The sequence below is a fragment of the Rhinopithecus roxellana genome, chromosome 10 (assembly GCF_007565055.1).
Source record: "Rhinopithecus roxellana isolate Shanxi Qingling chromosome 10, ASM756505v1, whole genome shotgun sequence".
Classification (NCBI taxonomy): domain Eukaryota; kingdom Metazoa; phylum Chordata; class Mammalia; order Primates; family Cercopithecidae; genus Rhinopithecus; species Rhinopithecus roxellana.
Genome location: NC_044558.1, coordinates 55,644,700 through 55,662,075, shown reverse-complemented (window position 1 = coordinate 55,662,075; position 17,376 = coordinate 55,644,700). Strand labels below are relative to the sequence as shown.

The 17,376-nt window shown below is 41.7% G+C and overlaps 2 pseudogenes; both read left to right on the top strand.

Moving 5' to 3' along the window:
- Positions 1-697: 697 nt before the first annotated feature.
- On the top strand, positions 698-1,663 carry LOC104673729 (annotated as a pseudogene).
- A 13,941-nt stretch (positions 1,664-15,604) lies between these two features.
- On the top strand, positions 15,605-16,784 carry LOC104673719 (annotated as a pseudogene).
- Positions 16,785-17,376: the final 592 nt, after the last annotated feature.

Sequence of the window (17,376 nt, the reverse complement as noted above, 5' to 3'; positions counted from 1 at the left end):
TCAAACTTCCATCAACAGATGAAGGAGTAAACAAAATGTGGTATGCACATACAATGGAATATTATTCAACATTAAAAAGGAAAGAAATCTTGTCACATGCTACAACACGAATAAACCTTGAGCTTGGGCCTAAGGGAAAGCAGACACCAGCAGCAAATATTTAGAGACTGGTAATAGTTACAAGAGTCCACATATTCAAAAATCAAAGGGAAGCTGGGGAATCTTTGATTATCACAGTTTCAGTAGTACTGCTGATTCCATCCCAAAGACTTTTCAACTGTGAGCTACCTTTTTTCTTTTTTCTTTTCCCTCTGAGCCAAAGACAGTGATGAAAGAAACATCACTGCCAAATTAACAGACATAATGAAAGATCAAAAGTAGAGACATGTTCAAAGTGAAAATAAAAACTGGAAATGAAGAATTTAGGCATTCGTTTTGAAGGTAAGCTAGGAAAGTATATGAAAATTGTTAAGAGGAGTTTTAGAGAAAATCCTACATGAGAATTTAAGAAAATAGTTCTTGTAAAGAGCCAGCTCTTATCCAATAAAAAAAATTTTTTGAGTAAGACTGTCAAAAAGAAAAAGACACTTAAACTAATCCTATGGGTAAAACTAGCCTCTCCAAAATGTTCTTGAGCTCTTCTGTGTTCATCACGAACATTTTTCCTCTATACATTCATAGGCAGCAAAAGTTAGAAATGAAAAACCAAACCTTTCTGACAGGATTCATTCTGCTTGGACTAACAGACAACCCAGAGCTTCAAATTATCATTTTTGTATTTCTCTTCCTCACTACATATTCAGCATCATTGGAAATCTGATCATCATCATCCTTACACTACTTGACTCCCACCTCCAGACCCCTATGTATTTTTTCCTTCGGAACTTCTCCTTCTTAGAAATTTTCTTTACAACCACTTTTACTCCAAGGCTACTGTTCAGCATCTTAACTGGGAATAAAGCCATCAGCTTTGCTGGATGCTTCACTCAATATTTTTTTTGCCATATTCCTCGGGGCCACAGAGTTTTGCCTTCTGGCTGCCATGTCCTATGACCGTTGTGTAGCCATCTGCAAACTCCTGCATTACACCACCATTATGAGCAGGAGGGTCCACATTAAGCTGGTTCTCTGCTCTTGGCTGAGTGGATTCTTGATCATCTTTGTTGAATCATCTTCACCAGTCAGCTGGATTTCTGTGCCTCCAACAGAAATCATTATTATTGTGAATCGTTAATATTGTGAATCATTATTATTGTGACTATGGACTCCTCATAGAAATAGCTTGCTCAGATACAAGTCTACTGGAACTGGTTGACTTTTTCTAAGCAGTTATGGTGCTAGTGATTCTCTAGTGCTAGTGATTCTCTCCTACACAAACATTATCAGGACTATTCTGAAGCTCCCCTCTGCTCAGCAAAGGAAAAGGGCTTTTTCCACATGTTCTTCCCACGTGGTTGTCATCTCTCTTTCTTATGGCAGCTGCATCTTCATGTACATAAAACCTTCAGCAAAAGAAGGTGTTGCCTTCAATAAAGGAGTAGCTGTGCTCAATATCTCAGTTGCCCCTTTACTGAACCCATTCATTTACACTCTAAGGAATAAACAAGTAGAACAAGCCTTCAAGCATGTGGTCAGAAAAATTGTGAGTCTTTATTCAGTTTAATCACCCCAAAATAAATAGAACTTTTGAATGATATTCATGGAGCTCCTCCAGCTGATAACTTGAGCTTCAGATTTCTCCTTTTGTTAAAGTGATTTCTCAGAAAAATACAATGTGAGCACGTGTCTTTCTTTTTTTTTTTTTCAAACTTGCTGACAAAAGTAGTCAGAGAAGGCAAGTTCAAACTTTTTTCTGGTAGATATATTTTAATGAAGGGAAAAATTAGGAAAATTATATTCTTAGACTTTGTACACAAAAACAACTACTTGGTTAAAAACTATTTTCTTATAAATCTGGTGATTAGCTGAATAATTAAGTCTTCCTTCTCATGAGGAGCTCTTAGTCTCATCAATAAAAAAAAGTTGCAAACACATTGGGTCAGAAATGGCTAGCTACTTCTCAAAGAAGGTTATCGATGATGTCCTACCAAAAAAAATTCTATTCCAGATCACCTTTTCTTAGGTTCTAAACAATTTTGATTCTGAAGCTTCTTCCTCTGACAACTCCAAAGATTATTTCTTTCTGGCATAAACCACAGAAATTATTTCCAGTTGTAAAGTACAGTACTGGCTTTCATGTGTGTTCCTAGAACATTGCTGACTGTCTGATTTGAGAGCTGAAATCAGAATGAAAACTCTTACCAGAGAACCATCTGGATTCCATTTAAAGGAAGACTCAGGTGAAGAAAACTCTTCGGCAATTTTGGCAATTATAAAAATCTGTTAAGAGCTGTATTGTGAAAAGGATGTGCCTAGCTTTTACAGGATATATTTAGAGATAAAACTGAGGAGGTTGGGAGTGTTAGGATACTATGCCGTGGTCTATTAACTATCTTAACAAATTTCTGCCATCAGAGTCCCTTGGATGCCCCTCTGACCTTGCCAACTATTGTGGTAATTCCAGCCCCCTAGCGTCCGGTGCTTAAGTGGAGTCACCTGGCATTTACTACTTCAGCCCTCATCATCTCAATGAACATCAGCAAGCCCAGCTCCATGCCTATCCCTCTTACCATCATCCCTGGTGAATAAAAGCCACCAGTGAACTTACTAATCATGCTGGTGCACCTCTCAGAAACACATTCCCTTATGCCTTGGTGAATGGTGTGTCCTGTAGGCCCTCCTATGAAGTAAATCATCTAGTGGGCCTTATGGTCTAATAGCATATATCCATCCTATCATGCCAATCTCCCTCAACCTCTTTATTTATTCCTTTACCATCTTCCAGAGCAACTCAGATATTTCCACAGTGTTGGACATCACAATTTTCAGGCTCAAAGGTCTGCCCCAGCAGTGAAGTGAAATCCTCACTCCACATTCTGTGAAAGTGCTCCCCAAGTCAATAAAATCTAGCTCAGCCAGTCTTACATGTTAGACCCCTGATCAAAATTCAATCCCAGGAGCACTCCTCTAACTCCTGCCAGTACAAGATAGCCAATTCTTACAATTCTTTCAGTATGTAGGTTCTTTCCTCCCTATCAAGCCCAGCATGTCCTTAGCTGGATTATATTGGGTTTAACCCTAACAGATCAGCCTAGCATCTGGGAGAGGAATTGAGTACAACTACTGAAGGAAGCATCAGGTGATCTCCTGAAACATCTTCCAGGTAACTCTTACTACGAAAGAGTGGACCACCTCTGCAAATCAAAAGTGTTTGGAGGGAGTTGCAAAGTAAAAATACTTACAGGCATCTATCCAGATGTCCCTTTTCGTGTTTCCAGTCTCAGATTTCCCCATCAAGGTCCTTAGCTTTATAACAGACCTTCCTTGCTAATGATTCAAATATGTCTGAACCTCTATGTCATTAACAAGTAGATCAACACGCCAGTCAACCAAGTCTGTCCTTCCACTACAAGATATAAGACCCTCTTTTTAAGCTACCACATAGGCCCTCTGGATCTCATAAGCCACTAACTGCTGTTAAAAGCCCTTAGACTCTCATCACCTCTCTTCAGGACATCAATACAACTTAGCAGTAACTGTCAATTCCATTGTCTTTGTAGGCATTTATTCCCCTGTGTTTTTCAAATACCTGCATCATTACATATGCCACTGCATTCTTCTTGACTAAGACATTTTTCCAAACAAACCAACTGGAGGATTTTGAACTTGAAGGATTTTGAAGACTGTAGTGCACTGAAGTTATTGATAGCAACATGAACAAAACTAAGCTAAGCTCAGTTCTTTACTAGATGGACTCAACCCACCAACCATCAGCCTTACAGAATAAAATCCATGCTCATTTCTGGATATAATACTATTTATTTCAGTCCTGCTTATTTGTCTATACATGCTGTTTAACATAAATCAAAAATTACACGACACACAAAAAAGTGAGAAAAAAACAGTAGCAAAATATAAAGCAATGAATAGAACTAGACTCAAAAATGGCACAGATGTTGGAATTATTAGACAGTGACTATAAAATGATTATGATTACCATGTTAAAGTATTTAGTGCCAATTGCTGGCAAGATGACCAAATAGGGACAGCTCCGGTCTGCAGTTCCCAGCAAGATCGATGCAGAAGGTGGGTGATTTCTGCATTTCCAACTGAGGTACATGGTTCATCTCACTGGGACTGGTTGGACAGTGGGTGCAGCCTACGGAGGGTGAGTCAAAGCAAAGTGGGTGTCAGCTCACCCAGGAAGCACAAGGGTTTGGGAAATTCCCTCCCCTACCCAAAGGAAGCCATGAGGGACAGTGCCATGAGATATGGTGCAGTCCAGCCCAGATACTGCACTTTTACCAAGGCCTTTGCAAATGGAAGACCAGGAGATTACCTCCGGTGACTACACCACCAGGGCCCTGGGTTTCAAGCACAAAACTGGGTGGTCGTTTGGGCAGACACCAAGCTAGCTGCAGGAGGTTTTTTAGGGTTTTTTTTTTTTTTTTTTTTTTTTTTTTTGCTTTTTATTTTGTTTTGTTTTGTTTTTTCACACCCCAGTGGTGCCTGGAATGCCAGCAAGACAGCACCATTCACTCCCTTGGAAAGGGGGCTGAAGCCAAGGAGCCAAGTAATCTAGCTCGGCCATGGAGCCCAGCCAGCTAATATCCACTGGCTTGAAATTCTCACTGCCAGCACAGCAGTCTGAGGCCAATCAGAGATGCTCCAGCTTGCTAGAGGGAGGGGCATCCATCATTGCTCAGCTTGAGTAGGTGGTTTTACCCAAACAGTGTAAAAAAAGCTGCCGGGAAGTTCAAACTAGGTGGAGCACACCACAGCTCTGAATAGACCAATAACAAGTTCTGAAATTGAGGCAGTAATTAATAGCCTACCAACCAAAAAAAGTCCAGGACCACACAGACTCACAGCTGAATTCTACCAGAGATACAAATAGGAGCTGGTACCATTCCTTCCGAAACTACTCCAATCAATAGAAAAAGAGGGACTCCTCCCTAACTCATTTTATGAGCCCAGCATTATCCTGACACTAAAACCTGGCAGAGACACAACAAAAAAAGAAAATTTCAGGACCATATCCCTGATGAACATCTATGCAAAAATCCTCAATAAAATACTGGCAAACTAAATCCAGCAGCACATCAAAAAGCTTATCCACCATGATCAAGTCAGCTTGGCCCGGGGATGCAAGGCTGGTTCAACATATGCAAATCAATCAATGAAATCCATCACATAAACAGAACCAATGACAAAAACCATGTGATTATCTCAATAGATGCAGAAAAGAACTTTGACAAAATTCAACAGCCCTTCATGCTAAAAAAACACTTAATAAACTAGGTATTGATGGAACATATCTCAAAATAACAAGAGCTATTTAAGATAAACCCACAGCAAATATCACACTGAATGGGAAAAAACTGGAAGCATTCCCTTTGAAAATGCACAAGACAAGGATGCCCTCTCTCACCACTCCTATTCAACACAGTATTGGAAATTCTGGCCAGGGCAATCAGGAAAGAGAAAGAAATAAAGAGTATTCAAATAGAAAAAGAGAAAGTCAAATTCTCCCTGTTTGCATATGACATGGTTGTATATTTAGAAAACTCCATTGTATCAGCGCAAAGTCTCCTTAAGCTAATAAGCAACTTCAGCAAAGTCTCAGGATACAAAATCAATGTGCAAAAGTCACAAGCATTCCTATACACCAAGAACAGACAAATAGAGAGCCAAATCATGAGTGAACCCCCATTCACAATTGCTACTAAGAGAATAAAATACCTAGGAATACAACTTACAAGAAATGTGAAGGACCTCTTCAAGGAGAACTACAAACCATACCTCAGTGAAATAAAAGAGGACACAAACAAATGGAAGAACTTCCCATGCTCATGGATAGGAAGAATCAATATCGTGAAAATGGCCACACTGCCCAGAGTAATTCTTAGATTCAATGCTATTCTCATCAAGCTACCATTGATTTTCTTCACAGAATTGAAACAAACTACTTTAAATTTCACATGGAACCAAAAAAGCGCCTGAATAGCCAAGACAATCCTAAGCACAAATAACAAAGCTGGAGGCATCACGCTACCTGATTTCAAACCGTACTACAAGGCTACAGTAACCTAAACAGCATGGTACTGGTACCAAAACAGATGTATAGACCAATGGAACAGAACACAGACCTGAGAAATAACACATCTACAACCACCTGATCTTTGGCAAACCTAACAAAAACAAGCAATGGGGAAAGGATTCCCTATTTAATAAATGGTGTTGGGAAAACTGGCTAGCCATATGCAGAAAGCTAAAGCTGGATCCCTTCCTTACACCTCATACAAAAATTAACTCAATTTGGATTAAAGACTTAAATGTAAGGTCTAAAACCATAAAATCTCTAGAAGAAAGCCTAGGCAATACCATTGCAGACATAGGCATGGGCAAAGACTTCATGACTGAAACACCAAAAACAATGGCAACAAAAGCCAAAATAGGCAAATGAAATCTAATTAAACTAAAGAGCTTCTGCACAACAAAAGAAACTATCATCAGAGTGAACAGGCAACCTACAGAATGGGAGAAAAATTTTGCAATCTATCCACCTGACAAAGGGCTAATATCCAGAATCTACAAGGAACTTAAACAAATTTACAAGAAAAAAGCAAACAGCCCCATCAAAAACTGGGCAAAGGATGTAAACAGACACTTCTCAAAAGAAGACATTTATGCAGCAAACAGACAAATGAAAAAAATGCTCATGATCACTGGTCATTAGAGAAATGCAAATCAAAACCACAATGAGATACCATCTCACACCAGTTAGAATGGCAACCATTAAAATGTCAGGAAACAACAGATGCTAGAGAGGCTGCAGAGAAATAGGAATGCTTTTACACTGTTGGTGGGAGTGTAAATTAGTTCAACCATCATGGAAGACAGTGTGGTGAGTACTCAAGGATCTAGAACTAGAAATACCATTTGACCCAGCAATCCCATTACTATACCCAAAAGATTATAAATCATTCTACAATAAAGACACATGCACACGTATGTTTATTGCGGCACTATTCACAATAGCAAAGACTTGGAACCAACTCATATGGCCATCAATGATTGACTGCATTAAGAAAATGTGGCACATATACACCATGGAATACTACACAGCCATAACAAAGGATGAGTTCATGTCCTTTGCAGGGACATGGATGAAGCTGGAAATCATCATTCTCAGTAAGCTATCACAAGATCAGAAAACCAAACACCGCATGTTCTCACTCGTAAGTGGGAGCTGAACAATGAGAACACATGGACACAGGGAGGGGAACATCACACACTGGGGCCTGTAGGGGGTGGGGGGCTAGGGGAGGAATAACATTAGGATAAATACCTAAAGTAGGTGATGGGTTGATACACACAGCAAACCGCCATGGCATGTGTATACCTATGTAACAAAACTGCACGTTCTGCACATGTAACCCAGAACTTAAAGTATAATAAAAAAAGAAAGCAATCCCATTTATAATAGCATTAAAAATACTTATGAGTAAATTTAACCAAGGAGGAGAAAGATCTGTACACTACAAACTGCAATTAATTGAAATTGAAAAAGGCACAAATAAATGGAAAGATATCCTGTGTTATTAGATAATAAGAATTAACAGTGCTAAGATGTCCATAGTACCCAAAGTAATCTACAGATTCAATGCAATCTCCATTGACATTCCAATGACATCTTTCACAGAAATAGAAAAAACAATCCTAAAATTTGTATGGAACCAAAAAAGAACTCAAATAGGCAAAAAATAAATTAGCAAGAAGAACAAAGATGGAAAGATTACACTTCCTGATTTCAAACTCTATTACAAAGCTATGGTAATCAAAACAATATAGTACTGGCATAAAAGCAGGCATTTAGAGCAATTAAAGAGAATAAGGAACCTAGAAATAAATCCACACATATATGGTCAATGAAACTTCCACGAAGCTGCCAAGAATACAGAAAGGAGGAAAACATAGTCTCCTTAATAAATTGCTTAGGAAAAATGAATATCTACATGCAAAAAAATAAAGTTAAAGTATCATCTTCCACCATACACAAAAATCAACTCAAAATGTGTTACAGATTTAAATGGTAAGATGTGAAACCATAAAACTCTTAAAAGAACACGTAAGGAAATGTACCATGACATTGGTCTTGGCAATGAATTTTTAGATACGACATCAATAACACAGGCAACAAAAGCAAAAGTAAACAAGTGAGACTACAACAAACTAAAATGTTTCTGTACAACAAAGGAAACAGTCAACAAAATAAAAAGGCAACCTATAAAATCAGAAAAAAAAAATTTGCACATCATATATTTAATAAAGGGTTAATATCTAAAATTTATAAGGAACTAATAAACCTCAATAGCAAAAAAAGAAACAAATAACAAATAACCCATTTTTGGTGGGAATATAAATTAGTATAGCCATTTATTAGTATTTCCACTATGGAAAATTATATAGCAATTTCTCAAAAAATAAAAATTGTGAAATGCAAGGATTCAGCTTCCATCTTCTGCATTTGGCTAGCCAGTTTTCCCAGCACCATTTATTGAATAGGGAGTACTTTCCTCATTGCTTGTTTTTGTCAGTCTTATTGAAGATTAGATGATTATAGGTGTGTAGCTTTATTTCTGAGTTTTCTATTGTGTTTCATTGGTCTATGTGTCTGTTTTTGTGCCAGTACCATACTGTTTTGGTTATGGTAGCCTTGTGTAGTTTGTCGTGTTATGCCTCTAGCTTTGTTCTTTTTGTTTAAAATTGCTTTGGCTATTCAGGCTCTTTTTGGGTTCTGTATGAATTTTATAACTGATTTTTCTAATTCTGTGAAGAATGGCATTGGTAAATAAGAATGGTGTTGAATCTGTAAATTGTTTTGGGCAGTATGGCCATTTTAACAATATTGATTTTACTAAGCTTTGAGCATGGAATGTTTTTCCATTTATTTGTGTCATCTCTGATTTCTTTCAGCAGTGTTTGTAGTTCTCCTTGTAGAGATCTTTTGCCTCCTTCGTTAGCTGTATTTCCAGGTATTTAATTTTCTTTGTGGCTACTGTAAATGAGATTGCGTTCTTGATTTGACTCTCAGCATGGGTGTTAATGGTGTATAGAAATAAAATGGGAAAGGACATGAACAAACACTTCTCAAAAAAGACGTTCATGCAACCAACAAACATGAAAAAATTCTCATCACTAATCATCAGAGAAATGCAAAGCAAAACCACAATGAGATACCGTCTCCCACCAGTCAGAATGGCTATAATTAAAACGTCAAAAGATAACAGTTGCTGGCAAGGCTGCAGAGAAAGGGGAATGCTTATACACTTTTGGTGGAATGTAAATTAATTTAGCCACTGTGGAAAGCAGTTTGGAGATTTCTCAAAGAACTGAGAACTACCATTTGACCCAGCTGTACCATTACTGATATATATACAAAGGAAAATAGAGTATTATACCAAAAAGATACATACATGCATATGTTCATTGCTTCGCTATTCACAAAAGCAAAGACAGAGAATCAACTTAGCTGCCCATCATGGGTGGATTGAATAAAGAGAATGTGGGAAGGCAGTGGCCAAGGTGGCCAACTAGAAGCAGCTAGTGTGTGTGGCGCTCATGAAGAGGAACAGAAGGGGCAAGTAAATACAACTCCTTCAACTGAAATATCCTGGTACTCATATCAGGACTAGTCAAGGAAACAACTTGTCCCACAGAAAATGAAGAAAAGCAAGACAAGAAAACAGCCCACCTGGGAGCAACATGGAGCCTGGGGAACCCTCTCCTGCCCAGGGAAGCAGTGAATGAATGAGCAGCCCCAGGAAATTACTCTTCTCCCACATATATTTGCAACCCTTGGGTCAAGAGATCTCCTTGTGAACCCACTGCACCAGGGCCTTCGGTCTTCAGTCTGACAAACAGAGCTATGTGGAGTCTCAGCAGAGCAGCCACTGAGGCATGCAGGGAGACTCTGGAGCATTAAATACTCAGGCTTTTTGGCAAAAGTAGCTGTAGCTCCAGCAAAGTGGGAGGTTAGCTTCCTGTACATACCCCTAGGAAAGAGGCTGAATCCAGGATACTGAGCAGCAACAGCCCAGGGAGGTACAGACCTGTTACCAGCCCAAAGGCACCTGTAGGAAGTGACTGGAGACCCCAGCTGGGAGGTCCTGTCCAGTGAGGAGGAATGGGATTGGTACTTGCTTAAAAAAGCAGTCTGGCCATGTTTTGGTAGAGCAGCTGTGCTGTGCTGAGGGTCCACTTCAGGCCCCATTGACCTCAGACACTCTGAGGCCCAAAGGCTGGAAAGGCTAATTCACCCAAACAGCTGTTCCATAACAACCCGCAAGGCCCCACTTCCATAACAACTCACAAGATAGACCCACTGGCTTGTGATTCCAGCCAGCTACCAGTAGTGGCACTGCATCTCCCTAAGACAGCTCCCACAGGGAGAGGCAGGCCACCATCTTTGCTGTTTGAGCACCTTAGCCATTCTAACTTTCAAGCTTTGGAGGGTCTGAGTTGACCTGGGGGAAAAGAGATCCCCCAACACAGCACAGCTGCTCTATCAAAACACAGCCAGACTGCTGCTTTAACCAGGCATCCAATCCCATTCCTCCTTACTGGGCAGGACCTCCCAACTGGTGCCTCCAGCCACCCCCACCTGAGCTCTTCAACCAACAGAAATCTGAAATCCCCACCAGGATGGCACTCTCAAAGGGAGGGGAAGGCTACCATGTTTGCTTTTTGGACGAGTTAGCCTTTCCAGCCTTTGGGCTTCAGAGTATCTGAGGTCAATGGGGCCTGAAGTGGACCCTCCGCACAGTACAGCTGCTCTAGCAAAACATGGCCAGTTTTTTTAAGCAAGTCCCAATCCCATTCCTCCTCACTGGGCAGGACCTCCTAGCTGGGGTCTCCAGCCACTTCCTTCAGGTGCCTTTGGGTTGGCAACAGGTCTGTACCTCCCTGGGACAAAGCTCTCAGAGGGAGTGACAGGCTGTCATCTTTGCTATTTCACACCATTCATTGGTGACATCTCCAGGTTCTGGAAAATCTGAGAACACAAGGAACCGAAGTGGCTCCAAGCATACCACAGCAGCCATATGGAAAAGTGGCCAGACTGTTCCCATATCTCCTCACTAGGAAGGTCCCCCAGGCCTGGACTTCCAGCCACCCCACTACCAGAGCTATTGAGCCAGTATGAACTCAGCAACTCCCTGGACAGAGCCTTTCAGATCAGCTGAAAACCTTTCTGCCACTGCCTCTGCAATGAAACTGCCCTTGCCACCCTCAGACTAACAAGGGAGCAAAGACCCTAAGTGCCTTATTCACACATCCAACAAGCTGCAGTCAACTCAAGGAGAGGAGACTAGTCCATCTCCCCCAGGTCCCACACCACCCCCATGGTTCATTACCAGACAGGGAACCCCTTGCTTGGGCCCACAGCACAAATCCTTCATCCTGGGCTGACTGCACTGAGCGATTGCTGACCTGCATCTCTCTGAGATGGAACCCTCAGGAGTCAAGAAAGCAACCCTTGGCCACAACCACTACTAAGATATCTTCCTCTGCTGCCTCTAAGCTGGGGAAAGAGTATAAACACTGAGATCACTCCAGAGCTGCAGTGGGCAGCCCAGGAGTGCCAAGTTGTGAACTACAGCCAGCACTCAAGGGAGAGAGGAAACCACACTTTAAGTGCACTGAGAGGGAACATGGCTACAACTTGAGGAAACATAGGGGAGTCACACAACTAAGCGGTGAGTCTATCAACTTACCAGTAAGCCTAAGTGTCACCTGCTGGATCACACTCCAAAGCTTCAATGCCAAAATACCTCACTAACATACCCTCCTCTGAAACAAGAGACAAGAAGTCAGCTTCAAATAAAGACCCTACACAAGATTTTAGCCTGGTGAAAACATTCAGAAAAGAAGTCTCTTGATTGTACTCAATCTACACTGCAGTTAAAGGAACACCCACACACAGAGATGAGAAAGAACCAATGCAAGTACTCTGGTAACTCAAATAGCTAGAGTGTCACATGTCCTCCGAACGCCCACACCAGTTCTCTAACAAGAGTTTCTAACCAGGCCAAACTAGCTGGAATTACAGAAATAGAATTCAGAATATGGATAGGAATAAACATCACTGGGATTCAGGAGGATGGCAAAACCCAATCCAAGAAAATAATAATCACAATAAAGTGATACAGGAGCTGAAGGACAAAATATCTGCTATAAGAAAGAACCTAAGAGGTCTGACAGAGCTAAATAACACAATACAAGAATTTCACAATGCAATCACAAGTATTAACGGTGGAATAAACCAAGCTGAAGAAAGAATCTCAAACTTGAAGACTGGTTCTCTGAAATAAGATAATCAGACAAAAATTTAAAAAAAGAATAAAAAAGAATGAACAAAACCTCCAAGAAGTATGGAATTATGTAAAGAGGCCAAATCTATAAATCATTGGCATCCCTGAAAGGAAGGGGGAGAAAGTACACAACCTGGAAAATATATTTTAGGATATTGTCCATGAAAACCGCCAATCTTGCTGGAGGCCAACAGCCAAATTCAGGAAATACAGAGAACTCCTGCAAGATTCTATGCAACAAGATCATCCCCAAGATACATTATCATCAGATTTTTGAAAGTAAAACTGAAAGAAAAAATATTAAAGGCATCTATAGAGAAAGGACAGGTCACCTACAAAGAAATCCCCGTAAGGCTAACAGTAGAACTCCGAGCTCAAACCCTAAAAGCCAAATAAGAGTGAGGACCTGGGAAACCCTTCCGGATCCACTTCCACCATGTGGAAGCTTTACTTTCACTTTCACTTTAAGAAATCCTGCCGCCTCACACTCTTTGGGTCCACGTTTTTCTCTAATTGAGCTGTAACACTCGCCACTGCCATCCAGGGCTTCATTCCTTAAAGCCTGTGAGACCACTAACCCTTCAATCGAGAAAATACCTTTGATTAGGGGAAGACTTCTCGTGTCTCAAAGACTTCTCGTCTCATTTCTGGGGGCCCATCCGGGATTTCTCCAAAGTGGTGAATAACATCAGACCCCTTTCACTTGCTATTCTGTTCTATCTTCTCTGGCTAGAGGTGGAAAACTCTCATCCCGAACTTCCCGCACTGACCCGGTAGAGATCATGGCAGAGCGACAAGCCTCTACTCTGCAATCGCCCATGCGTGAGTTCCCTGCCCTTTCTGATCCATGCCTCCTGGGTCCTAACGTCCTCAGAGAAGACTTTCTTGAGGCCCTGTCCTCTAGGATCTTTCCTACCCGTGAGCCTAAGAATCTTTTGGCTAGGAGCCTAAGTCGAGTGTGGTGGCAATCCAAAGACCCTTGCCTATGGTGCCCCCAGGCTTATTCTTATGTAAATGGGTATCAATATACTTATACGGGACCTGTCCCTCATAACCTGTACCCAAGGCATTATCCAGGACATCAAAAGGCATGTCAGTGGCTGACAGAAGACCTAAGACACTTTTCCTTTTGTTGCCCTCAACTTACTCCAGGTTGTAGAGGCTACTTTAATTACCACCTTTCCTGTCTGGGATCAGCGATTAGAACTGTAGAGCTTCTCCACTTGAAGCAGTCAGACATATGGGCCAAAAACAATATAATAGACAATAGGTCCCCAATTCAAGTCCAAAGGTCAATGAACATTCTTATGAGGGCAAATAGGGGACAGAAAATTTGGGTATGAAAACTGCTGCAACCTTGGTCCTCCAATTTGCCACTGCCTACCCTAAAACTGTTGTGCTTCAGTGCCATTTTCAAGGAATTTATCTTGCTGGAACAGCTCCATGCCCAGAAATATGATACCTGGTGCCTGGTCTCTGAACTCAAAATACACCGTGAACCTAAGACCCACTCACAGATGCAAAGGCAATTGTGGGCATGCTGGTAAGGAGCTACTAAAATCCAGCAGCACCAGCCCCCTTTTTTTGTGACTAAAAAAGGGTAGGAAATTAGTCTGGGCAAAACTTCTAAGTCGGTAAGCTCAATTAAATCCGATAAGAAGCGTTCCATGGGTGACTGCGCACCCTGGAAAGAGAAGGACACTAGGACCATAGGGGACACCCTAGGGTTTGTGCTCAGGAGGGGATGACTAGGGCTGCTCCTTTCAGATGGGAGATGTTCCCTCAAAAGCGAAGCCACCCCGAGGTGTATCCTGGATAACTGGGACCAATTTGACCCTCAAACGCTGAAGAAGAAGCGACTTATATTTTTCTGCAGCACCGCCTGGCCACAATATCCTCTTCCCAGAGGACAGACATGGCCATCCAAGGAAAGTATAAACTATAATACCATCCTACGGCTAGATCTCTTTTGTAAAAGAGAGGGCAAATGGAGTGAAGTGCCATATGTACAGGTTTTTTTCTCACTAAGGGATAACCCACAATTATGTAAAAAGTGTAATTTACATCGTACCGGGGGTCCTCAAAGCATACGCCCATACCCAGGTCTCCCCACAGCTCCCCCTCCCACTAGTAAGGACTATCCTTTGACCCTAACAGCCCAAAAGGAACCAGACAAAAAGATAGTCAAGGAACAGAAAGGCGCCAATGGCCCTCAATTGTGTCCTCTCCAAGGAGGAGGAGGAGACTTTGGCCCGGCGAGGAGGACCTGTTTTTCTCTCTCAGATTTAAAACAAATCAAACCTGAACTAGGAAAATTCTCAGATAATCCTGATGGATACATAGACGTCTTACAGGGATTGGAACAACCTTTTGACTTAGCGTGGAGAGATATTATGTTGTTATTAGGTCACACATTATGTCCCAGTGAAAAAAAGGCTGCCTTAGCTACAGCCCAGGAGTTTGGGGATCTCTGGTACCTAAGCCAGATAAATGATAAAATGACATCAGAAGAAAGGGAACAATTCCCCACAGGCTAACCGTAGGTTCCCAATGTGGATCCTTATTGGGACCTCGATTCGGAGCATGGAGACTGGAGTCACAGGCATTTACTGACTTGTATACTAGAGGGATTAAGAAAGATCAGGAAAAAAAGTCAATGAATTACTCAGTGATGTCCACCATAACACAGGGAAAGGAAGAAAACACTATGGCATTTTTAGAGAGGCTAAAGGAGGCATTAAGAAAGCATACCTCCTTGTCACCTGACTCTATTAAAGGCCAACTAATCTTAAAGAATATTACTCAGTCAGATGCAGACATTTAAAAAAAAACTTCAGAAGTCTGCCCTGGGCCCCAATCAAAATTTGAAAACTCTACTGAATTTGGCAACTTTGGTGTTTTATAATAGGGATAAGGAGGAGCAGCCTGAATGAAACAGATGAGACAAAAAAGGGCCACCGCCTTAGTCATGGCCCTCAGGCAGATGAACTTCCGTGGCTCTAAAAGAAAGAAGGGTGGCTACTTCTCGGCTCTGTGAGGCCCAGGTGGCTCTGCAGCAGCCTCTGCCACCCTGTGACCTGCGGGTATTGGGACATCCCTAGCTGACAGCAGGACACCCAGGAAGCCGAGGAATGGACTCCATGGTGTTTGAGGATGTGGCTGTGAACTTTACCCAGGAGGAATGGGCTTTGCTAGATTCTTCTCAGAAGAATCTCTACAGAGAAGTGATGCAGGAAACCTGCAGGAACCTGGCTTCTGTAGAAATCATATGGTACAGAGGCTGTGTGAAAGCAAAGAAGGTAGTCAGTATGGACAAGTTCTCAGCCAAATTCCAAATCTTGATCTGAATGAGAACATTTCTACTGGATTAAAACAATGGGAATACAGTATTTGTGGAATAGTCTTTGTATGTCATTCTCTCCTTAATAGGCACATCCTAGCTCACTCAGGATACAAACCATATGGAGAGAAGCAATATAAATGTGAACAGTGTGGGAAATTCTTCATTTCTGTTCCAGGTGCTAGAAGACACATGATAATGCACAGTGGAAATCCAGCTTATAAATGTACAATATGTGAGAAAGCTTTTTATTTTCTCAATTCAGTTGAAAGACATCAGAGAACTCACACAGGAGAAAAACCCTATAAATGTAAACAATGTGGTCAAGTGTTCACTGTTTCCGGTTCTTGTCTAATACATGAATGAACTCACACTGGAGAGAAACCCTACGAATGTAAGGAACATGGGAAAACACTCAGATTTTCTTGTTCTTTTAAGACACATGAAAGGACTCACACTGGAGAAAGACTCTATAAATGTACCAAATGTGATAATGCCTTCAGCTGTTCTACTTCCCTTCATTACCATGGAAGCATTCATACTGGAAAGAGACCCTATGAATGTAAACAATGTGGCAAAGCCTTTAGTCGTTTGAGTTCCCTTTGTAACCACAGAAGTACTCATACTGGAGAGAAACCCCATGAATGTAAACAATGTGACCAAGCCTTCAGTCGCCTCAGTTCCCTTCACCTCCACGAAAGAATTCATACTGGAGAAAAACCCTGTGAATGTAAGAGATGCAGTAAAGCCTACACTCGTTCCAGTCACCTTACTCGCCATGAAAGAAGTCATGATATAGAGGCTGGGTGTGGTGACTCAGCCTGTGGTCCCAGCACTTTGGGAGGCCAAGGTGTGTGTATTGCTTGAGCCCAGGAGTTCATAGCCAGCCTGGATTAAAACAATGTGAAACAACCTGGGCAACATGGTGAAACCCTGTCTCTACAAAAAATAAAATAATGCCAGGTGCGGTGGCTCACACTGGCTGCTCGGGAGGCTGAGGCAGGAGAATGGCATGAACCCAGGAGGCAGAGCTTGCAGTGAGCCAAGATCGCACCACTGCACTCCAGCCTGGGCGACAGAACGAGACTCCGTCTCAAAAAAAATTAATAAATAAAAAACAATTAGCTGGGCATGGTGGCACATTTCAGTTGTTTTAGTTCTTTTTCAAGGACATAAAAAGCCACGGGGGGTTGGGGGGAAGCCCTGTGCATGCGGATCACGAGGTCAGGAGATCGAGACCATCCTGGCCAACTTGGTGAAACCAGCTAAATTTTGTAAAAATACAAAAATTAGCTGGGTGTGGTAGCATATGCTTGTAGTCCCGGTTACTCAGGAGGCTGAGGCAGGAGAATCGCTTGAGTCCAGGAGGCGGAGGTTGCAGTGAGCTGAGATTGTGCCACTGCACTCGAGCCTGGTGACAGAGTGAGACTCTATCTCAAAAAATAAACAAATAAATAAAGCCCCTTGAATGTAAGAAATGTGGTAAAACATTTGCTCTTTCCCATTTCCTCATAAACATGAAAGAGCTCACACTGCAGAGAAACCTTAAGAATGTAGGAAATG